Raw genomic sequence first — 25,001 nt, forward strand, 5'->3', positions numbered from 1 at the left:
AGTGCAGAAGACGATGCAGAGTCACACTGAGCACGCTATTGATCCAGGGTTGCCAGATGTGACTCACTGTTTCCAACCCAAATAAAGTAAAACTCACACACTTCAATTAAAAAAAAAAAAAAAAACAGCCTAAATCGCAGCCTGTGTAGGAAGCATGTAAAAACTACTACATGTGTGATAATGAACGCGCCATAAACTTTGGCTCTCCCCAATTGGGGGATACCGCCATATCTGGCAACGCAGGTCGTGTGTAGATCCCTTTTCAAGCAGTTGTTTACTACAAGCCGACAGAATCGAGACGACATGACGAGAGAAAGAAGAAGGCGAATGAGAGGGGGAAAAAAAGAGCACAGTGTAGTGACTGCATTTACCACAACTACAGAAGCGACATAATTCACCTTAAGCCAGAGATGGCCTTGTTTATAACATGTGATTTACATGCAATGTTATTGCTTACTGCTAAACCGACAGGGTGGCATTTAAAGCAGTTTAGGTTCATGTTCATTATTGTATGTATGTTATTGGAAGTTGCGGTCCCTTTAAGGACCTGAAGCCTTGCGGGTTATGGTTTACGGCAGTCGCCATATTGTTTTTTGCACTTTACGGTTCGAGAGTAAAAATAAACGATGCACACACTTGTGTGATCAAGGTTAGAAATTGTCGCCTCTCCGGTTCTTTTACAATTTCTACAACAGCTCTAATTCTGGCGGAGCCGCTTCCTCCGGCGCTCATCAGTGACGTCGGTGAATGACGAAGCAGTCGCATGTGGAGAAATATCCAGATTGGTTACACAAGGAAACGAGGCCTGGGTAAAAAAGAAATGTCACCCGGCCACAAAACAGTCACCGCGAGTCAAAAGATCAGAATTGTAGTGTGAACGAGGCCTGAGTGATGCCTCTTCATCTCCCTCACAACAGCTTTCCTTTCCCCCAGGTTGTTCAGCACGAATGTGAAAAATATTTAATTCGGACATCATCATCATCATCATCATCATCATCATCATCATCATCATCATCATCATCATCATCACCATCATCATCATCATCATCATCATCACCACCACCTCCTGCAGCCCCACCATATCCCCGGCTCCCACTTCCTTTCTTCAGCCTCGACAAATACTTGAGCAGAGTGTCACGGCTGCTTCGCGGCGCCGCTTCGAATCTTAATCCGGCCAGCGTTCGATTTCACCGTCGGGTCTTCATACAGGAGGCGACGCGGCCTGTGAGAATGGCGAGGGAGCGCAGCGCCACTTATCAGCGGGGAAGCAGGCGAGAGGACCACGAGAAGAAAGACGAAGGAGCGGGAGAAGAAGAATTAGACCGTGTGGTCAGGCCGACCACGGGGAAGCGGAGCAGCGGGGTCGCCTGTTCGGCGCCCGATAACCACTCACCCCCGACCCCCACCCCCGACACCCTCCACCACGTCATCCACTCCGTGTCAACCAGAACACTATCTGCCGCTGGGAGCGCGGGTAGGAGGGTGGGGGCGGCGAGCGTCGCACAGCAACAACAACAACAACCTGCAGCTGGACGGAGAGGAGAGTTAAGAGTCAGGAGAACCGCGGGATACGCAACACGAGCCGAAAGGAAATGGAGTAGAGGGAGGGAACGGAACGCCAATAGTTTACCCTCTTTCTTTTTTTGACTTCTGAAGTGCCCATAAAAACCTGAAGCTCCATATTCACAACCCCGATACATCATGTCTGGTGTGTTGTTAAAACAACCTGTACAATCTAATTATGTTTCCCGATCTGCCGCACGCTTTGAACAAAAAAGAAGAAAAAAAAAAATGAAGAGAAGAGAGGAGGGGCATTTCTCTGCTCGACGGTACGAACGGCTCGGCAGTAATTAAACCCCCCGACGAGTCCAGTATTTACCTCAATAAATCATCCCGGCGTATTGGCGTAATGGCTATACAGTAGACGTAATGGCTTTTGGGAAGGCGCCACAGCAGAGGGCTTAAAAAACAACAAGAAAAAAAAAAAAAAATATGGAAACTTTTTGCTGCAGACGAGCGTGACGTCATCGGCATAAGTGAACTGTGGGGAACCAAAGGTGAACATGTGAACCACGTGGATTAAATTGTTTTTGTTTTTTTTTCTCACTTTAATCTTCTGATCCAAAGGTGTTTGTGAACCATTCTTGATATCTTTCATCCATGTTGGTTTGGTTTTTTTTTAATGTAGAGTGAGTTTCAGCAACTTCAGCCATACTGAGGGCCACAAATATAGATTTTGATTGATGACTTGAGCGTTTGATCGTCAGGGCAAACTATTTGGTTTGAAGGATGAAATGCATCAGTGTCAATTGAACTTATTGCATCAAGTTCAATGTAATGTTTACAATAATTGCAGTTTGTGTTGAATACGGTAAGCTTATTGACCTTTTCTTAACGAACTTTTCTTAACCAATTTCATAGTGGAAATTTAGATGTTTTACTACATTTTTAGGCCAATTTTAGAGATTTTTTTTGGTCTTTTTTACATAAATGTTCTGATCTTCGCTCTTTTTTAATTGTCATCTTAGCTATTTAGTGTCTTTCACTTTAGTAGTTTGTAGCAGCTGTGCTTCTTCTATTGGATAAAAAAGTTCAAGCTAAATAAGCCTTTTTTTGTTTTCTTGAGTTTTATCTTATGTTTTCCCCTTGTTAATCCCTTCTTTTTCCCTTCCTTTCCTTTTTCCACTGTTTAGTTTGACAGTCTGTCTATCCATCCATCCATCCATCCATCCATCCATCCATCCATCCATCCATCCATCCATCCATCCATCCATCCATCCATCCATCCATCCATCCATCCATCCATCCATCCATCCATCCATCCATCCATCCATCCATCCATCCATCTATCTATCTATCTATCTATCTATCTATCTATCTATCTATCTATCTATCTATCTATCTATCTATCTATCTATCCATCCATCCATCCATCCATCCATCCATCCATCCATCCATCCATCCATCCATCTATCTATCTATCTATCTATCTATCTATCTATCTATCTATCTATCTATCTATCTATCCATCCATCCATCCATCCATCCATCCATCCATCCATCCATCCAAATATTTATTTATTAGGTCATGGCCAGTTGCCTACTCAATGTCTACTTGAATAATATCTACATTATTTTCAGAATGTACATAACGCTAAATTCGATTCATATGCCGGGATTTAATGCTACAAATTTAGTATTTGGTAGTACGAGAATACTTCCTCGCTTTTCTCAGGCTTTTCTTTTTCAACTCTTCACTGTCTTGCGAGGTGAAATAATCCTATGCAATCAAATATAATTACAGTGTTAAACAGGTCATGGTGTTTTTCCAGTTTGCGTGTGGCTTGATTCCAAAGGCCAAGGACTAAAAACAACACCTGATCGTGAAACCTCCAGACTCTCGCTGTGTCAAGTCGAGTGGAGAATCTCACCAAGTAGCTTCGAGTGTTTTGATTTTTATTGTGAAGAAAGTTCGACTTGATTAATTACTATGACTTGGGGCATTTTCATACTTCAAGAGGTGTTGAGATTTTAGCTGTTTGAAGTGTGCAGCATACAGCATCAGGAAATGCAGGGTAATAAAATACACCAGAAGGTTTCAGCAGGTTGGTTGGTTTTTGTTTGTAGTTTCGCTAACTTCTGAAGTTTTAAGAGCTTGAGTAGATTAAAGTACAAAACCATTACCCAGGATTTGAGGTGAGGATTCCAGGCCGACAATTATGTTTCTATTCGTAGAAGATTAGTTGTCGTTTTCAAAATGTTCCAGCTTGGATGAAGCATGTTTGCCTGTAGTGCATTGATCATATATTAGCATATTAGCCATGTGAGCTAATAGCATAGCTTGATTTAACCCCGTCATCTAGCATCTGAAGGTTTAAAAACCTTAGTTTGTCTTTGCAGTACTGTAGGTTTCACTCCATCTGAGGAGTTGTGGGCTGTTTGAGATAGATATACAGTATCTTAGCAACTTGCAGAGGTAACAGTATTTAGTACTTATCTGATCGCCCTCCCTGAAACTCCACAGAAAAAACTCAACTGAACAGTCAGCTGCAGCAAAAAAAAAAACCTCTCCTTTTAGTGTCCAGTCAGCTTAAACGTTCAAGTAAAAAAAAAACAGCATCAGTAATGTCACTGTCCAACAGATTACAAGAAAAAAAAGTCTAAGATGTTAAGAAATGAAAGACAAGACTTTTGGAAAAACTTTCTGGAGAAACTACATACTGCACTTTTTTTAAGCACTTATTCCACATCTGCAGATATGCTGTCAAAATAAATGCATTTCTCAGAGTTTGCCGGGGGGGGGGGGGGGGGGGGGGGGGGGTCACACGTTCACCAGCCCGTCCAGCTCTAGCTCCTTGTGTTATTCTGCTGAAAGGCTATTGTGAGCCTGAACAAAGGCTAATGTTTGGGAGCGCTCACCCTGCCTGAAATGAGACGGCGTTCTCTGCATTCCCCCGGTGAATCGATGTAGCCTGGGGCCCCGGGTACATCAGGGCCTGAACACACAAAGACCCCCCCCCCCCGGATAACTAAGGCTGTATTTAAAAAAAAAAATTTTGCAGAGAAAACCCAGAGAGGAATAGTGCAGCAGATAACATGATATATCATAAGAATCTTTCAAATGGTGATACAAGCACCAAACTTGGTACAAATTTTCCTTAGACATTACTTTTTTCAAAAAGTACGCGGGCCACTTGAAATTATTTGTTTGATTTGTTTTTGTTGGCTCACTACTTTTTCTGCATCTTTGGCCTGTGTATTTACCTATTTTATATTCATCATCCTAGTCCAGACTCTCAAGATTATTGCGGCTTCTTGTCTCGGTAGCTGGTTCATATAGTTTGGTCTGGTTCCTACTTCCCAATTTGCATTTTTTTATGAGATGGTCAGTCTTTGTTTTTCCCTCGGCTGAGTTTTTTTATTTTTTCCTTGAATTGAGTTTTGATTTTGGTTGGTTTTGGCATTAGGCTACATTTTGCTGCAGTTTGTATTTTTGTCTAATTTCTGTTGTTTTTTCCCTCCAGCCTCCTTTTGTTTTTCCATCATTATAACGGTGGTTAGGGTGTCGGTTTTTTTCCTATTCTTTTTTCCATGTTTATTCTGTTTCTTTCAGATAGAGTGGTGATGTCCAGCAACCCTGTCTCGATATATAGTGATTCAATTGGTGTTGATTGTGGTACCATGAGGATCCTCCATATGATGTCACATGTCCTGGTCTATATATATTTTTTTTCACCAGAAATGGTAGAAAGAAGCTCCTTATAAGGTTTAGACTTGGGTTTTTAGCTTTCCCATGGTCAAAAACCTACTTTTAGACACCAAGATCATCAAAATTGATCAATGTGGTGAAATTCTGTGGTAACATATGATATTCCCACGTCCGTGTGGCTTTTGGAAAAATGGCAGCCATTTTGAATTTCAAGTGGCCCGCATTCTTTTTCAAAAGAGTAATGTCTAAGGAGTATTTGTGCCAAGTTTGGTGCTTGTATCACCATTTGAAAGATTGTTACAGTTATCTGCTCCACTAGAATCAACAATCGCCGAGTTCAGGCCCCTGCATGCTCCCTTAAGAACCCATAAGAACAAGAAGAAAGGTTCGGCTGTGAAGCAGCGTTTTAAGTTTGTTTCTCGCTTCCAATGTTTTCAGAAATGTACTTCTCTGAACTGTTTCAGTAATAAAAGAGAAAGTCCGAGCCGTGATGTTGGTCCGGTTTTTAACTGCAGGAGCCGAGAGCTTTCAGTGATGCGTTCAGGTGCATCACGTAAATCCGGCCCGACCAGCTGCGAGATTCACACGGTCGCGAGGTTACAAGTTAAATATGATTAAAATATGACTGATAGTCATTTGCGAGCTGGAACACGCATGCCCAGATTCATACCTATGGAGTATGAATTGGCCTTTAGGAAAGAAGAGGAAGATAAAGTGTTGAGGAATAGCTGTGGCGCTCTCACGGGGGTTTTATAGGAAGTGTCCACATGAGGCAGACACTCGTGGGACCGATTCCGCATTAGAGAAGCTAACAGACACCTCACCCAGAATGGGGAATACCCTAAGTGAGTGTCAGAGGAAATCTGGAGTTTAGGTGAGATGGAGGCACGCTGCGGTAATAGCCGACGGGGCTGGAGGCGGCGGCACAGCGAGGGAGCAGCCGAGTCGACTGACTCACGGTTCAGGAAAGTTACCCTTACTTAAAGGAGACTGTCTTTTTAATTACCAGACGGAGCGTCAACGTGAACGACCCCCCCCACCCCCTCCAGACACAGGAGCTGTTGCACTGACTTAACAGGGTTGGCGGATGTTGGAACGCCAAGAGCCGCTTGATTTAAAAAAAAAAAAAAAAAAAAAAATACATGGCTATTTACAGAGCATAGAATGAGAAGCACCTCGCTCCAGTAGCTGCCGAACTATTTGTTTTGTCTTATTACATTTCAGTTGTGTGATATAAACGGAGCGTTGGCAGAATCTCACATAGAGATTGTTGGATTCACAACCGGGTCTGACAATGGCGATCATTTCATGGCTCATTGTGGTCTCAAATAGAACTTGTCAGACATTTGCAAACGTGGTTTCGAGTAGCTCGTCGGCGACGGCTAATTTGGCCATTAAATACTAGAGCGCACTTCTGCTTCACCTCATTTATCAGATGGCTGCCTGCACTGCCCGTCAACTGTTCGGGGTCTTTTCCCATTCGGATAGTGCGGCACTCTGATCTGATTTTCACCTCTTCATTTGGTTCAGGTGGCGTTCACATTCACTTTAGAGACCAGATCAAAGCGCCTGGAAAACGTCATATCAGTTACAGCAGCTGCCAGTTTGGGGGCGCTGTTGCCCCAAAGAAACACTGACCAGAGAGGAAGTGAAGAAGAAACACGGCTCATTCATTGGACCGGACCGAAACCGGACGTCCCGCCGCTTTAGCCCGTTGTGGCTAAGCTAGTTAGCTCGTGGCTAATGGGTATATAGCCTTCAGACCAGATATCAATAAGAGTCTTCCTCCCTACTTCATGTCTGCCTGTGAGATATTTTCCAACTTTTTCTTTCTGCGTCTGCTTCTTCTGATTTGCGCCGTTCGTTTTGTTTGTTTAGTACCCAGAATGCATTGCCCTCTACGTCACGTCATGTCACCACGAACCATTGAAAAGACTGTTTGTATGAGAACCTCGATCCAGCAGCTTTTAAAAGCGATCAAATCTGTGTTTAGGGAAAATTATCAAAGGTTTGCTTAAAGGCACAGTGGGTAAGATTTAAGTAACTTCACCTTTGGGCTCTGGGTGTCAGCAGTGAGTCGACCTTTTTCTGAGTCTTAGCTACAAGCTGATGCCCAAAACTTAACCTCTTCTTGTACTTTTTATTTGGTTTATGCCCTATTTACAACGTATTTCTCCCAGAATAAAGAGGAATGGAAATGGTCCTCTAATGGCTCGTTATTTGAATTATATGAAAATAAAAATGACCATCTTGACTTGTGGTACTGAATGAAGGAAAAATGCCTTCCAGAAAACCAAACAGACTCTGAAGATCTTGCTGGTTTTGAAGTTGAACCACCCAGGAGTCAGACGATGTAGATTTAGCAGGTAGGAGTTCGTCACGGAGTTCACAAAGTTTTATTTTTTGAAGGATTCTGACTTTGTTCTGGACTTGGGTGGATTTCCTGTGTGTTCTCTCTTTCCCGCCGGCGACAGCACTCCAGAGGTTTTGATCTGGCTGGAAAATATCACTTATTGTGCATTATTTAAATGGTCATTAGTCTTGCGAGCCTTGTCCTTCCTGCACAAAGCTCTAGGCTTTCATTATTACATCAGTTATCAGCCCCATTATATGCAAATGAGTCCTCGCAGCTCTGGAACCTATAATATATAATGTATCAATTGCACTGGCATTAAGACGTTTGCTGAGAGCAGATATGGAAATGTGTCCTAAAGATAGCTTGCCAGCACCTGAAGGATGTGAGGAAAAGACGGGGGAAGAGTGAAGGAGATTTTGAAAAAGAACAGAGAGAAACGTTGAAAACAAGCGATGGGGAAAAAAAAAACCCCCAAAGAAACACGAAACAATTGATGAACAAAGACAATTCGAACAATAATGAATAACAATAAGCTGAGGTTCTGATTCAGTTGTATAACGAATCATGTTAACACCCTACATTTTTAAAGCGAAGCCAAGTTCCCCAAGAAGAAATAATACCATTTTGAATGTTGCCGACTAAATCCTGCAGGCAGTTTGACTGCTTTTCAGTAATTCATTGAAAAACTTTCAAATAACAGGACAGCGATGGTAGCGTAGTAGCATTAGCGTTTTAATTTTGTTTAAATTCTTTTACTATTTCAGATCACCTGAGATGTTTTGGGCACAAATACTCTTCATGCTCTAGATCCTTTCAAGCAAAAACAACGTCTTTACATTTTGAACTACACCGGAAAGAAATACAATCTGGATCAGCTGAAAATAAAATAAATGTTGCCTAGCAGCAATAAAATGGCCAATGACTATATATATATAATATATATTTGTATTAATACAGAAAGTGAAGCTTACACAACAATATGTTTTCCTTTGTAGCCATAGACAGTTTTTACAGACAACTCAGGCCGGATTTACACAATAACGTTAAAATACCGCCGTTTTGTAATTTCATTCCTAAAGCTTTGTTTGGAAAATGTTGGTTGTTTGTTTTGATAATGAAACGTCACACACATTCAGCAGAGAACAACATGCTATAAACCTTAACAATGGGAGTACACAGACATTAGGCTATGTTGACTGTCAAAATAAAAGTACCAAGTCCCAGGAGAATATGGACTGGGAGTCGTGACACCATGGAGGAGACGTGGTTCTGACTGGCTCTACTGAGCATGTGCAAAAGAACTATTAGTGGATGTCCAGTGGCCCCCCCCCCCGTTACCATGGAGACGAAGTTGGAGCCGTTTTCAAAAAGATGGCTCCGAGCACCGTTGTCGTGTAACCTGACACCCGAAATGCAACGAAAGTTCAAAACATTATGTGAATGGAGCCTTAAATGCATCAGAAATGTGGGACTCTTAAACTTTTAAATATAACTTTTATGTTCGAATTTTACAAAGTTAAACACAATAACTTCATTCAATCAAAAAAGAAGATTGTGTTAGATAAATTGATGGTATTCCAGTTAACAGTATAAAAAAAAAAACAATAATTTAACGTGTTTAATTAACCAAAGCATTTATGTTGTTTTGAAAACAAATTTAAATGAAATGAACACTGAATCAAAAAGAATAACTCAGAAAATAAACGGAATTAATGGGAAACAATTTAAGATATTAAACATAATAAAAAGCAAAACATTGGGTAACAATACTGCATAATAAGTGCTTTGTTTAACTTCAAAAATGATCTTTTTTAATCCACTTGATAAAATAGATTGTTTTGAAATTAAATAAACATCCCTCAAAAAAAAAAAAGTAAATGAGCTTATAATATGCAAATGACTTAGCAAAGCGCTAATATGCTAAGACGCGCTACCATGTTTCAGTGCAGGCACCATGTTGGAGGGTCTGCTGGAGTCAGTGCAGTGGCGCAGGTACACAGAGGATAATTGTGGTCAGGATATGAAAATGTAAGTAAGCAGCTTAACCGGAATAAGACTTTAATCACAAGACGGGCTATTGGCGCCGACGACACGCTACAAGGCCTATTTACTACAACTATTTACTAAGTCTGTTGCCATAAATACACCTGGAGGGCGGAAAGCCCACAAAAAGACTTTTAAGTTTTCATTCCTCGACTGCTGGGTTTTTTTTTTTTTTATTTGTTTGTTTTTTCTTTTCTTTTTTCTTTTTCCCCACGACTGAGGCGACGGTATCTTTTTGGCTGTTTACGTTGGCTTCGCGGCGACGGCAGGGGTTTATGTAACGCCGTATGGGCCGCGGGGCGAGAGGGCGTGGAGAGAGCGCCGAGGCGAGATTGGGAGCAGCTTGTTGGAAGAGTCAGCGGAGGTGCGACGCGCCGTTAATGCCAAGTATTAACAGCTCAAGCAAACATTGAAGGGCATGGGCAAAGCTAATAAATGATGCAAATCCACTCTAAATGCCTTTCATAAACTGGAGAGAGCTTAAGGCAGGGGCGCAGCGATTGACCCCCCCCCCCCCCTCGTTAGCGTAGGACTGGAGAGGCGCACTCACCGGCGCTGAAAAGCCGAAACAAAACCAAGAGGTTTGTTTGAGGAGGCGAGGACTTCGAGCGGCTCCTCTCCAGGTCCTCACCGCTCATGGACAACTTTTTGTACAGCGGTGTAGGCGAAATGAAATCAGGCACTTAAAAAGAGAAACGAAATGCTTTTCATTATGAGATGGCTGGTTAATCGTTGGAGAGGAGCCGTGAAAAGGAAGGTAAACTCCAGAGATGCCAGGCGGCGCTTTTGAGTTTCACATTAAATTAGGAAACGGGGCCGTACGGCGCTCGGTGAAAGAGTGTGGCACCGTCTATTAAGTTCACATCGCCACTTGAGCTACATCTGTGGCTCTGCGTGCTTTTGAGAATAGATTACATACATAAAGTGACTTTACATGTAGTTTTATCAGTTTAAAGGGCTCATATTATGCAAAATTGACTTTCTAAAGGTTTCCCAAGAGTAATAATCGTCCTCATATCAGGAATGACGCCCCAGAAGTGTAGAAAGTGTGTCCTCTCTCTCCCTGGCTAGTTCCAGGTTTTAAAAAGTGTGTTGCTCCAACCAGCCAATCAGAAATCAAACCCTATATAGTGTCATCGGGGGTTTAGCCAATCACAATCAAGGTAGGCGCCTCCCCTTTGACTCCTCCCACAATCAGGCAGCTCTGCTCTGGCACATGGCACCACGAGAGGAAGTACTTCCTCCTCTTCCCATAGATGGGCATGTGTGGGCGGAGCCAGTCCAGCTCACACAGACACAGCAGATTCTGAATGCAGCTCCTATGATTCAATATTCAAATGTAGGGAAAATAAAGGGAAAGCAATCAATTTTGGACACAAGGATTTTGGACCAATGAGACCATGAGGAAGTGTTGAACAGCTGAATAAAATGATCCAAACATCCGGAGGGCTGATTTGGGAAAATTGTATATTTTTTTAATCAAATTTTAAGAAAGGCAGAGTGCAAAAAAAAGTCATGTTTAAACGTAATGTTTAAAATCTGTGATGGGGTAAATTTACTCAACAATCAACAATGTTTCCCACTGTAATTTTTCAACTTCCAACATTCTGCTTCATCTTACCAGCGTGAGCTGAACGGCCCAGAGCCGCCATTCCACTGCCAATCCAGCGAATCTCATCCCGACAAAAAATAAACAAAAAAAAACAAAAACCCCACATACATTTCATTAGAGCACAAGGACACGCTTGAGTAACGCCGGGCGATGTCTATTCATGCTCCTTGTCATTAAACGGCGAGGATAACGGGGCCGGCAGCCGCGTCATTACCATACCTGCTGCCGGGACGGAGTAATCCCCCGCAGACGCCGAGGAAAACGGCCACCTTAATTTAAAATGCCAAGCCATGCTTGTGATTGAAGTCGACGTGGCGTCTCCGCAAAAATAAGAAGGAGAGGGAAGGCACGCCGCCGGGAGTCGTTGGCGTTGGCGAGGCCGCGGCGTCCGCGGGAGACGCTAAACTCTCGAGTCTGAACGGGAAAATGAGCATCTGCTGTTTTGAAATGCGCTTCATCAAGGAGGGCAACATGTGTAGGATACTTTACTGTTACTTTACGGCAAAACACCACAAGCATTTTTTTTTTTACTAAAATGACTAGAATTTTTAAAAAAGTTTCAAATAGCATAAAAATTGACAAATGAAAACATGTAAAACTGTTTTGTTTGTTTGTGTTGTTATACCTAAATAAAGATTTGATCTTATTTTTACTTTTGTTTATACACCATACAGTCATTTTCAAAAAGATTTTTATCTACTGCTTTAAATGGGGGAAATGGTAAAAGCCACAATCATTCTTTTTTCAAACTAAAATAACTAGATTTTGACTTGTAAGAAACAGAACATTTAAAATTGCTTTAAAAAAAAAAAAAGGTGCACAAATGGTTACTAAATTATACCCAATTCATTTTCAAAAGGACTCTTGTCTCTTGGATAAAAAAAAGACATGAAATAAATGTAAAATGGGGAAGAAAATGGAGAAAATGGGTAAAACCACGGAGTAGATCACTGTTACTTTTTGTCGATGATTCAGATAACCTTTCTTGAATAAATCGCAAAAAAAAAGAAAATGTGAAAAAGTTCCTATACAAAGCGGATGGGATGAAGGGAGATCAGCGTCGGTTGCCATGGAGACACAGGGGCAGAGAGGCAAGCAAACAAAGTGTCCTCTGGAATTATAATTGGAGTTGTAATCCACTATTCTAGGTCCCCATTTACACAACACCTTCATACTTTTTGTTCACTGAACCCTTGACATTTTAAAGTAAAAAAAAAAAAAGTAAGATTACACATTGTAGCTCCAAGAACCATCTGAACATTAATCTGCGAAGATTTCTCCCTGTCAAAGCCAACAAATGACTATGTCCTGTTGCACATTTTAATGGAGTGGAAGGATGTGGTCCCATTATGACACACGCCAGTGAAGAAATCCTGCAGCAAGCAGCTAATTATAGTGGTCAGCGGCACTTTTCCAAAAAAAAAACAATGGTGAATCAGACGGCGTCTTCCTCGTCACGGCGATGTCTGGCAGCATAATGAGCCAATCACCACGTGCTGTCAGCACGCTTTTTCATAACATCACACTCACGCGGCTGTGAAAAACATGTATTTTCTCCCCGACGACAAGCCGATTCGCAAAAGGGCTCCTTGGCCCCGGGAGGAGTTTTTTTTTTCTTTTTTTCCCCTCCCCCGATGGTTTTTGTTATCTCCAAGTTTTTCTCCCACTCCGAAGTGCAATTTCACCGTTTGTCCTGAGCCTTTATCGTTCCGTGTGCTACAAGAGGATAAGAGGGCAGCGGCCGAGTTAAAAGTTCCACATGGAGGATTCCCGCTATTTCAATAAAGGAAAACAGAGGGGGAAACGGGTCGAGATATCGCACCCCGATATCTTTTCCCGTGTCGACACGATAAGTGTCCCGACGTCGCCTGTCCTCCCCCTCCACGCAGACCCTTCCTGTTGTTTTAACGCTCTTTCTTTCTTTTGTTTCGTCTTCTCTGCCGGTGGTCTGGCGTTTCGCTGTGCCGAGTCATTCTGCCGCCGAGTCATGCACAAGGTTGATGTCCTCGCCTTGAAACTTTCCCCAGAGTCTGATAAGGAGAAAGTCAGTTTTTTTTTTTTTTTTTTTGGTAGAGTCGTTGAAGAGTCGACACGGGCAGAGGCGAGCGTCACTCCTGAGAGAACGATAACCGGGTCCCTTCGGTAATGCCGGACGGCTCCAGCCACATTTTTCATGCGACACGTCTGCTCGGGAAATCTGATGGTGGAAAATGTTCTGGCTGTAATGAGACGTGAAGTCAAACCAGGACCGACGCTGAAGGAAAGGAACAAAACATGCCAATGATCTGAAATGAGGGGGAAAAAAACATTACAGGCATTTGATAGGTGCAATTCTGATATACTCATTTATTTATTTTTTATTTTGGGGTTTTTTTTGCAGCTAATTTGAGCCATTTTTCTTTATTTCATCAATTTTTCTTTTCCCAATTTAACCATTTTATGCATTTTGAGTCCTTGAACAATTTTCGCAATTTATTGCCGTTGTGCATTTCCTAATGGTTAGAACAGTTTAAGCAATATTAGAATTGGGCTGTTTTTAGTGATTTTACCATTTCTTTGTTGTTGTTGTTGTATTTTTATTTGAACAATTCTCTCCTTATTTTAGTGATTCCGTCTGTTTCGCCTGTTTTTGAAAAACAAAAGTGCGGTATGTATATAAAAAAAAAAAAAAACAGGCAAAATATTCATTTCTATAGAATTCTATGGGCGTTTTAGGGTTAAGAGGCTGAAGAGCCACAGGCTGCAAACCGCTGGGCGAGAGTAATGCAAGGCATCATCTCGGAAAAAAATAAAAAGTTTTTAAAAAAATTAAATAAATAAAAACCACCACTGTGTTGACCGGGACTGGTCACATTCCTCTTGGTTCAGCTCCAAAACTGCCCTTGCTCATGGACACTTGCCCTCCTGACCCTCCCCTCATTATTTCCATTTTCCGTCACACTCTGGTCCCACTTTGGACAAACGTCATTTCTTTTTTTTTTTCCACGAAGGCCGCCGTCCCCCGCCGTCCCCCGCCGTCCCTCCCGTGGCGTTTGCTTTGGATTGCTTTTCGCTGAGCACGTGCATTATTCATGATCAGCCACTCTCACTAACTGGAGGCGTGGCCCCGGGTTCATGTTCAGCCAACTGAACTACAAGCTGATGAATAATGCACATCTCTCCGCACGCTGCACCCCCCCAACCCCCCACCCCCCGCCCCCCCCACCCGCCCCCGCGAGCAACTTGTGGAGCCGGACACATCGGAGCGTACGACGCACGATGTGCAGGGACAGTTTTCAGACTGGATCTAAACTGTGTGACAAACTAAGTTTGATTCATTCTAATGTAGCCGCCGCACGCCGCCGGCCACCATGTTGCCTCCTGCGCCGATGACGGCAGGAACTGAATATCGGGAGCTCATTTTGAGAAAACGACTCACTCTTTAGGAAGGAGGTCAGAATTTTTGTTGTTTTGTTTTGTTTTTTTCAGACACGGAAGGTTTCAGGCGATTCCGATCGCGTCTCGGCAGCGCCGGGAAAACTACTTCTGCTTCAAATTGTACGAGCTTCTCGGAAGTGTTTCATGGGCCTCCCCTAGGGGGCACGGGAGAGCTTCAGGAAGGGCGAGGAAACGCACAAAAATCTGGAAGCCTGTTCCTCGTTCACCACGTCATTCTGAAAACCGTGAATTTACTGAGCGTTAAATATTTACATCCAACATTTTGAATTGAATTGCGTCGTTTTGGAATTTTCGTTTCACGACAACGCGGAAACAACGGAAGCGCTGAGAGCGATGTAGTGAGCATGCCGGGCCTCGGGTTGGCGCTGTTGGTCGTTTGTTGAAACCAAAGTTAAAAGTTTAAGTCTCAAGACCGTTTCTAAATTTTAGTTCTAGAATTTGCTCAATGAAAGCCCGTTAACGTAACAAATGTTCTTGTATCTTCTCAGAAGGAAAACATTTCACGTTTACGTGGCAACATTTTGAAAATGATGAATCGGTTTCCGTGGAAACGTGACAAACACTGACCTTTCGTGTAAGGCCTCGAGTCGGTGCTGTTGGTCATTTTAGTACTATAATTATAATGACAACGACGCACCATTGCTTCAGAATTTTTTTCCCTGAGACGGAGCGTTTTCTAAAAGTTCCGCCGTTGTCAAAAAAGTTGCGTTTTGGTTTGGTTAGAGCAGCAGACCCAGTCAAACAATGAGATCTCAGCTGAGAACAGATCATTTCAGGGGGAAAATATAAAAAAAAACATGCATGAAAGCTGCAAATACATTTAAAATTGAGGCGTTTTTTAAAAATAGGACGACGTCAGAGCGTGAGAGCTTCTTCTCACGGTTGAAGCTTTTGACTCCGCACAAGTGACGTCACATTTTACAGATAAATACAAGCTGTGGCATTCAGTCAACGCCTGTTGATAAGAAATACACTTGAAATTCACCAAATGTTCACAGGTGTTGCCCGCCCCTCGCCAAACAGGCGGGACTTGTCGACCGAAGCCGGTTATATAAATATAAAAGGGGACAAGAGGAACCGTGGCCGAACAAAGTGTTCGCCAAACGCCTCTCACTGTACCGCCATTCGTCAGACCGATAAAATGCTGATGAATTGGAGTAAGTCAGGAGGATCAAGAAAAACCAGCTCCCTGTTAATGCGCCATTTAAATGCAAAGAGTCAGTCCGTCTCCCCCCCAGTTATTTATTTATTTATCCTTCCCCTCGCCACCCCGGGGCCGTCGAAGGCGGCAGCGTGGAGGAGAGCCGGCGAGGAGGCAAGAGGGCGGAGTACGAGAGTACGAGGATCCCGTGAACTGTCTGAAGCGGCGTTCCCGCCGAATCTTTTGGTGCGCGCATTTCGAATCTGTTCGAAAAGCGGCGGGCGTCTGAGGACCTCACGCACGCGTGACGACGGCTTTCTAAACATGAATAGGCTTGTTCTTGTCGACGGCGGCGTTTCCCACCTCCGTTTCAAAGCTGATATACAACTATTGAGCCGTCTGCCAAAGCGCCAATGCTTCAATTAATGCTTTTCTCCAAGGCAAAGGCCATTATCCTCATTTTCCACTGCGGGCCTCTCTCCGCGTGGAGCAGCAGGGCGTGTTTGACTTTTGATTTACAGGTGATCAGGCGAGCGGCGAGCGGCTCAGAGCAGCTGATGTCATCAGTGGCGACGGTTCCACAACACCACATGAAGACCAGCGAGTCCGTCTCCGGTTACCAGGGACGTTCCCGACGGCTGATTCCTCCGCAGACGAAACAAACATTTTGCTTCGAAGCTAGTGGAGTTGGATTTTTAAAGGTGTTTTGAACAGTGTCCCTGTACTGAGAGCCATTTGAAGCCTTTTGTTACAATTTTCAACAAGGTTACCGGATTAGAGTGCAGACGAAACTGCAAGGCGCTTTGCTCAACCTGCGAGATGTTTGGGACCAGAATTTGGCGGATTGAATTAAATAGAGAAAAAAAAAAAGAAAAAAAAAAAAAAAGGGTAAAAAAGAAGGAAACAAAAAATAAAGAAAAGAAAGCCAAGAAAAAGGAAAAACAGAAAAAAGGAGGAGAAAAAAGAAAGGAAAATAAAGAAAAAAAATAAAAGAACAAATATTTGAAAAAAATTATAACAGGAAAAAAGGGAAAGTTAAAGTGGGAAAACGGAAAATAAATCTAAGGAAAAAAGGGAGAAAAATAAAGAAAAAAAACAAGACCAAAAAATGCTGTAACCACTGAGAAACATACAACCGGAAAAAAACAAAAACCCTTCTGAACAGCTAAAGCAGCTAAATGAACCAAGATGTATAAAACAGCTAAAGTGGGAAGAAACAACTATAAAAATGGCTTCAACAGCAAAAAAAGTAATAAAATATATATATAAATGGTAACTTCTGAAAGTTTTCTTTTAAAAGAAGTTTTTCTTTATTTCAGATAATTAACATGTTTCGTGGCTCCAGAACAATTTAATTGGTGTTAAATGGAGAAAACGGCTCTCGTGGCGTTAAAGGTTGCTGAGTCAGCATCTCAGACCGGGTAAGATTAGACCTCAGATGACGACAAACTAGCGCAAGTGTCAAAGACAAAGGGAGTGTTGTGACGGTTGAGGTGGTGATCGGAGATAAGTCTCACAAATAAGACGGGAGAGAAGCAGTTCGACACCTTCCCGTAGACACAATAAATGATTTCCCCACAACGACATCCGTTGGCAGACGATAAAATCCAAGATGGCTTTTGAGTGCTGGCAAATAACTCCTTGAGTTCCACTGAACGACGTCTCCGCAGCGTCTTCCAAAGTGCCTTGAGCGCGAACCCGTTACTACCAAGACGGTACAGAGACGTCGTCCTGATTGGAATACTGCAGTATACGACGCGTCTCGTTATATTGTGGGCGTCTGGAGGCTAATGTTGAATGTTTCCAACTCTTCACTGTGGTTTTTTTTTTTTTTTATCAGGCTCCCTCAATGTTTTCAATTTAATTGAACACAAATAAAATACCCTTCAGGGACATTTCTTTGATAAAAGGAGGAGGAGGGGGGGAGGGGGGGCAAAAAAAAAAAAAAAAAAGTTCAATTCTATTATTAAAACAAGAGAAAGCCCATCTATCATGCACACCAATCATGTCTCTTTTCCCACACAGCTCCTGACACTGAGCCTTGGCATCTCACCTCCTGCATTATAATGATGACAAGCCGAGCGAGAGATCCAGAGGAGGCGCTACCGTGGGGGAAAGAGAGAGAAAAAAAAAAAAACTGCAAAGCTGAAGGGCGTAACATGTTCCTTTTTAGCTGCAATGTTTCATGTCATTGGTATTCCACTGGCTGGTGGGCGCCGATCAATAGTATCGAGCTGCCGGTGCCCAATAAACTAAGTTGTTGTCTCAATTGCAGTCTCTTTAGCGTCTCTGAATAGAATTTAAAGCCCTTGGAAAAAAAAAAAAAAAAAAAAAAAGTCGAGGTAAGGCGTGAAAGCTCGTCACGGCCGGCCGGGCGAGGCGTCTGACCTTGCATATATCTCGCGGGGTGTAAGACCCCATGCCGCGCGTGGACGAGACGCTTCAAAAGAAAAAAAAAAAGAAACGCAACCGACAAACGCCGACCTCGCGCTCCCGACGAGCAGGTAGAGAGGAATTTCCACGGGAACAGACTGTCGGTACGACTTGACAGCAAATCGATCCTCCTCCGCTGTCTTACACGGCGGCGTGATGTCGGGGAAAAAAAAAACACACTTGAAAGCTGAACGCCAGTCCATAACGACGCGGTAACGGGGCGAGGAATGGAGACGCCAAGCGTCGCCTGAAACACGTCGGTGGTTTAGATAACCTCCATTCCCTCCTGGTGGAATCAGTCATTCTCACGCATTTCACAGAGGACGGTATGGTTTGTAGCGGGGACGTTACCAAAAAACGACGACATACCAAATGTGAATGACGAGTCTGAAATGGGTGGAAAAAGAATTTCACGGAACTCTTCTATTGGTTGAAACTTTTTAATTTCTCAACCTTTGCTTGCATAACCGCAGCTCTTTGCCTTCCCGGAGCAGCGGTAGTCCTTCTGGAGGCCATGCATTAACCATACGCCGTGTATGGTTAATGCATGGCCCCTGTCGGTGCGCGCCCAGCAGGTTCCTCTGATAACGGTTGGGGGGGGGGGGGTTCACACTGATATACAGTGAGTGAATGGGGGGGCGTCTCACTCATCCTGCATGAAATCCAGCTTCTCTAATAGATGAGAAAGAAGTGAAATCAGCAGCGAGGTACGACGTCCCGACCAATCGCCAAGACTTTAGACAACAACCACCTTTTTTTTAGAAGAGCGTCTTGTTTCAGATGCGAGACATTTCCAGGTGAGGGGGTGAAGAAGAAGAAGAAGAAGAAGAAGAAGAAGAAGAAGAGACCCTCGTCGCAGTAAACATATGTAAAGTGCAGATTGGATGGGACCTCCTGTGTCGACGCGCGGCGAATTTAAACAGGCTGTCACAAAGGGCGATGATTGGAAGCGGGTCCACCGTAATGAGACTGTCAGGCACAAATCAACGGGAGCCGCTCGGCGCGCCGCCGGTCCGTTCTGACATCCGCCGCCGCCGCCCGCTGGCTTCAGACGAAAGGCTCGCCGGCTGCGGCGATCGGCGACGAGAGGGGGGCAGATTTCACCGCGGGTCAGGAGAGAGGGATCGTTACACGTCTTTCTCTGAACCCGCGTGAGCTTTGTTTTGAGTTCTGTCGCGGCGGCCGCGGAGCTTTATGCTCATACCGGAGGCAGGAAGTACGTGGTCACGTCCTTTCTGCTTTTCAACGGAACTGGTTAGAGATTTTTTTTTTTTTACGGAAACTTTATCGTGTGAACAGAGCCTCAGACTGAATAAATTCATTCATTCGGATTTTCTACATACAAATATATATATATATATATATATATATATATATATATATATATATATATATATATATATATATATAAAAATCATTGTGTATAAAACCAGAGTCCTACATAACACTTATTTTGTTGTTGTCCTCATACATTTTTTTATGGATGGATGGATGGATGGATGGATGGATAGGTAGATAGATAAATAAATACAAATTTAAAAACTTAAATATGAAATAGTGACATTATAGTGAACGATTAAAAACTTTTTTTTTACAAAATGACAGTATAAATCTAGAATGAATAGATAAATACAAGTTCTACTTATACAGATCTATTGCACAAAATAATATGTCACAAATGTATGAATTTAATCACAAATGTATAAGACTTTTAAGCTGAAATTGTAACCGCTGAAATATATAGCCAATTCTTCCAAAATGCAAGAAAATGATTCCATAATGTGTTCAAGCTATTTATTTGGAAACGCTGCAATTGAAAGTCATACTGGTGGATATCTCACCGTTGTTTTGGTAATAAACACACACACATAGAGAACAATGGCCTCTCTTCTAGTGGACAGATCACCAAGTTGGACTGTTATTCCGGTGACTGTCAAAATAAAAGTCCCAGGAGAATAAGGAGGCCCGGGAATATGCTCATGGTATGTTTCACCTTCTTGCCTTAGTTTAACGCCAATGTGGTGTAAATGTGGATCAAAAGGAAGTTGTAAAAATAAAGCATGAATAAACACTGAACAACTTGATATGCAGCAACTGTTCAATTTACCTTATTATGAGTTGCAGTGTTTGATTTTTTTTTTTTTTAAGCTGCTAAAGCTCGTCGTATTAGCAACTTATATTAGGAAGCGACAAATATATCAAAACATACTATGTTAGCCCACTAGATGGCACTGTTCAACTACAGAATGCTGCTACAGTACCACAACAACACTACCGTATTTGTCACCGAAAAGTATCTATCTATATATATATATACACACACACACACACACACATATATATACATATATATATACATATATATACACACACACACACACATATATATATATATATATATATATATGGGACCCATTTTTGACAGATGCAACTTAGTCCAGGAAATACGGTAGTTTTCATATCCAGTTAAGAGTGTTAGGGTTATTAATAGGATATTAATACTTCCGTTGTTAATTCACATTATAACTCGCCTTGTAAATCATGCTGCTGTTGGCAACATCAACATATATTTCAGGTTTGTGCAGCTTTTACAGCGTCGACTCACAATAAACATTATTCACACGGAGTCGAACTTCCAAAAAGCCTTCTCAGGTTGAGTTGGATCCCCCGGAGCCTCTTGCTTCTCCTCACCATCGGGTCACCCCGGGTTGACGCTCCACCCAGCGGAGGTGTAAAGGCATCCGCACCACAGGAGCGGGTCACAATTATTCGCTCCACATTTGGAAACAGATCCCAGTCCGTACCGAACGGCCGCCCGGGCGACCATAGAAACCAAGACCAACCCCTAAAAAAAAGTCTGTTTATTTGCCAAACACCTCGCGCGAGGTGACGAAGTTCACAGCTTCCCGGAGGCAACGGATCCGGCAGCCACCGCCGCTTCGCCCTTTCCTGGCTGCATGGCCGAGCACAAATGTTCATTTTATTTTATGCTTTTTTCTCTCTCTCTCTCTCTCTGTTGAGCAGCGGACAAGGTTTGCTGCTCACACTCTTAATCAAAAGTGAGGCAGGAGGCGAAATCCAATCGGAAATGGATCTCTTGAGAGGTTTTCGAAATGCGCCGCGGCGCTCCGAGAGGTGAAAGGACGGGCTTCAGTCGGGGGATGGGCTTTGCTAGGTTAGCTATATCTAGATGGGAGATTTGAAACTAATATTTTTAACTAGGGGGCATATACGGTCCGATTTGAAGTAAACAACAACATTATTATCATTAATAACAATAGTTACAATAATAATCTGTATTTATCTTACGTCTTACTGTGATGCAACAAACGGACACTTTTAAAACCCTGGAAAGCGTTTTGATGCTATTGTTCCTTTTTGGTGAAAAAAAACAAACAATTTCTCTTCAACTTGGCCAAACACATGTAACTTTTGAAAACCCAACATTATCTCCACCCTATTTGTCTGAGAACGTGTCCGTTCAGAAGCCACTGCCATTATCCCGCTCGGGCCGCCGCCAAATGACCACAGATTTGAGGTTTGGACTCCCGACGTTTCGCCCCTCTGGCAATTCGACAACAACGCCGCCACAAACAATCCCGGTCCGTTTTTTTTTTTTTTTTGCAGGAAATTTGTTTTCATTAAATGTGTCATTATTTTCTTGGGAACATTCACAGAGCTCCCATAATGAACCGCTGGGAAAAAAAACAACACAGCACACAAAAGCAGCGGCAAGTCTGCTTTATATTAGACCGCTGGGTCCTTCTGTGTTGTGCTTTGTACCAGGAAATAAAAAAATAAATAAAAAAACCTTGTTTATAACTCCAATTCTGGTGGAGGTGGTGAAATATCTCCGTACCCTATGCAAGTCTGTGGATTGATGATATTCTGCTCATCAAACTGGATTATTAAATTAAAACCCAGTAAATGTTCTTCTTGGAGCTTCTTGTAGTTGTTCCCTTGGTGATATTTCCTCTTCCATTAGTGTAGTGTGTGTGTGTGTGTGTGTGTGTGTGTGTGTGTGTGTGTGTGTGTGTGTGTGTGTGTGTGTGTGTGTGTGTGTGTGTGTGTGTGTGTGTGTGTGTGTGTGTGTAATAATGCCGTTAATTAGAATTCTCCGGTACAGTAACGGCATGAAGTCTCTGCGAAAGGTCATTGAATTGCATTTTCCTCCGTTTCCAAGGAGATGGAGCATTTTCAAAAAGTTGCTCCGACCACCGTTGCCATGTTTGCGTCTACACGTGAATGCAGCTCAACGTTTCGGCAGATTAGATTAGATCCGCGCGAGGTTTCTCTTGTCAGGAGGCGTTGTGGGGGAACTCCAGGATCCTCTGGAACGAAGTTCTTACGTCGTCTCGGACAACAGTGACGCAAAACCAAACGCACGACCGTTTGGAATAAGATTTAGCAAACTTTAAACAAGATCTTGGGCTCCGTTCACACTGCAGGTCTTGATGCTCAACTACCATTTGTTTCTTCATTCCTGACTGCCGTTTGGACGCATCTGAACGGACGGAGACGCTGTTGGCAGAAGCAGATATGGACGCCACGTCTGTCAGCACCTGGGTTGCCAGATCTGACTCACTGTTTCAGCGAGGGCTGGGTCAAAAAAATCTATTTAATCCATTTAGCGAATTTGTAGCAAATAATTTTTGCAAATTCAAGCCCCCTCCCTCACAGTTTTTCTGCATTTTTCAGGTTCCATTCTTCCATTCCTTGTGCGTTTCCGTCGTTGCTGTTAAAGCTGGGTTAAAGCTTGAATTTGTTCGATGGCGCCCCAAATACTTTTTTGTTTTGGAACTCTTGAGAACACTCGCAGCAATAAAATTGCCCGTTTGACAATATATATCTGATGTCTCTAGTCATTGTCAAATCAGAGATTTTTTTTTTTCTTTCAGGCCAAATCGCCCAGCGCTAGTTTCAGCCCAAACAAAGTAAAACCCACACACGTCAATAAAAGCCAGCCCTCATCTCAGCCTGCATAAAAAAAATATGTTAAAACCCTAACTATGTGCAATGAAGAACACGCCAGAGCAGGAGAATCCCCCAATTTGGCTTCCCAATAGGGGGATACCAGCCATATCTGGCAACCTCTGGTCGGCGTGCAGATCCATTTTCAAGTGGTTGTTAAATACAAGCCCACAGAATCTTGACAACATGAGGAGGGAAAGAAGAAGGAGCAGGAGTGGGAAAAAAAAAAGAAGAGAGCGCAGCTTTTATTCTGGCGGGGCTGCTTCCTCTGGCGCTTTTCAGTCACGTCAGTCACGCACGAATGACGAAGCAGCTTTTGTCACGGAAATATCAAAGTGCTCAATAAAAAAGCTGCGAACCTGAAACGGTTATGAGGAGACGACCGTCTGCAGGTCCACACGTAACCATGAAGACAAACTGGGGCAAACGTTAAAAAAAAAAAAAAAAAAAAAAAAACACGCCCTCAAAGCATCATGAGGTCACGCCTCTCGCTGCTGCTCCAGATGCTCGGAGAATAATCACCCGAACAGACGAGGATGAGCAAGCCCACGTTGTTTTTTGTTGTTGTTTTTTTTTAGCAACTCCTGTTTTCTTTTATGTGTACTATCAAGCTGGGACTGTTAAAATAAATCACTTTTTTATTGTGATATAATGAACCCGAAGTGAAAGTAGAAGGGATTAATCACCTGGTCGGCGGCGGCGGCAGCGGGACTGACGGAGACGCTGCCTCACAACTTTACACTCCAATAATGAACCGTCAAGGACATCAATGCTCCGGAATAGCAGGTATTAAAATGGACGAGCGGCGCCGCCGGTGACAGGCCTCGCTTGTTAATTTTTAAAGGATCTCGGTTGGTTTATGAAGCAGCGATTTATCGGGTTTAAGGGGCAGTTTGCGTATCCGACGGACGTCGGGATCGCCTCTCGCCGCCGGTCGAAACCAGCCACGTTCTCATTCTCATCGATGACATTTACGTTAAAGCGGCGTGGCCGCGAGCGCCCCGACGCGGCGCTTTAAACGGGGTCTTAGTTTGTGCATAAAAATGTGACACATTTCCTTCCGCACGTTACACAATATTGACGAGAAAATTAAAAAAAACAAAAAAAAACAGGCTGCTTTCCCTCTGCTCACAGAAGAGCTTTTATTTTTTGGGGGGGGATCATCACACTGAATATTTGCTACAAAGACAATATGACGCCCATTAAGGCGCTTGGAAAAGTCTGCTTGGAGCAGATGTTGGTTTCCACCTGTTGCTTTTCACACATGAGAGACGTCCAACGTCAGCACAGTCCAATGGAGTGAGCCGCTCTCACACACACACACACACTGCAGCAGCTGCTGTGTGTGTGTGTGTGTGTGTGTGTGTGTGTGTGTGTGTGTGTGTGTGTGTGTGTGTGTGTGTGTGTGTGTGTGTGTGTGTGTGTGTGTGTGTGTGTGTGTGTGTGTGTGTGTGTGTGCGTGCGAGCGTGTTACGATCTGTGGTCAGTGGCCCAGACGTGGAGCTCCGCTCAGTGTGAAGATGGATTTTGTGCCAGTGCAGAAACAAGATTATTGCCTTAAAGGGGAGCTTCAGAAACCTGCGCGTCTGCTTCATACCAGCGGTCAGGAGTTATTATGAAGAACCGAACGGCTCCGCTAAGCTGCCGTCATCCCTGCTGCCGCGAAAAGGAATTAGCACGTCAACACAAATTGATAGGCTAAAGAAAATGGACGGAAAAGCTTTAAATAAATAAATAAATAAATAAATAAGCCCACGGGGTGGCTGTACTTTGGATGATGACAATAATAATAATAATA

The 25,001-nt window shown here is 43.1% G+C and overlaps 1 protein-coding gene across 1 annotated transcript in view; it reads right to left on the reverse strand.

The window, feature by feature from the left end:
• The window catches only part of ptprua (protein tyrosine phosphatase receptor type Ua), a gene marked incomplete at its 5' end in the record, with an annotated part of 259,054 nt that overhangs the window by 164,672 nt on the left and 69,381 nt on the right, over positions 1–25,001 (reverse strand). The window lies entirely within an intron of this gene.

This window comes from Blennius ocellaris, assembly GCF_963422515.1.
Source record: "Blennius ocellaris genome assembly, chromosome: 20".
NCBI classification, from domain to species: Eukaryota; Metazoa; Chordata; class Actinopteri; order Blenniiformes; family Blenniidae; genus Blennius; species Blennius ocellaris.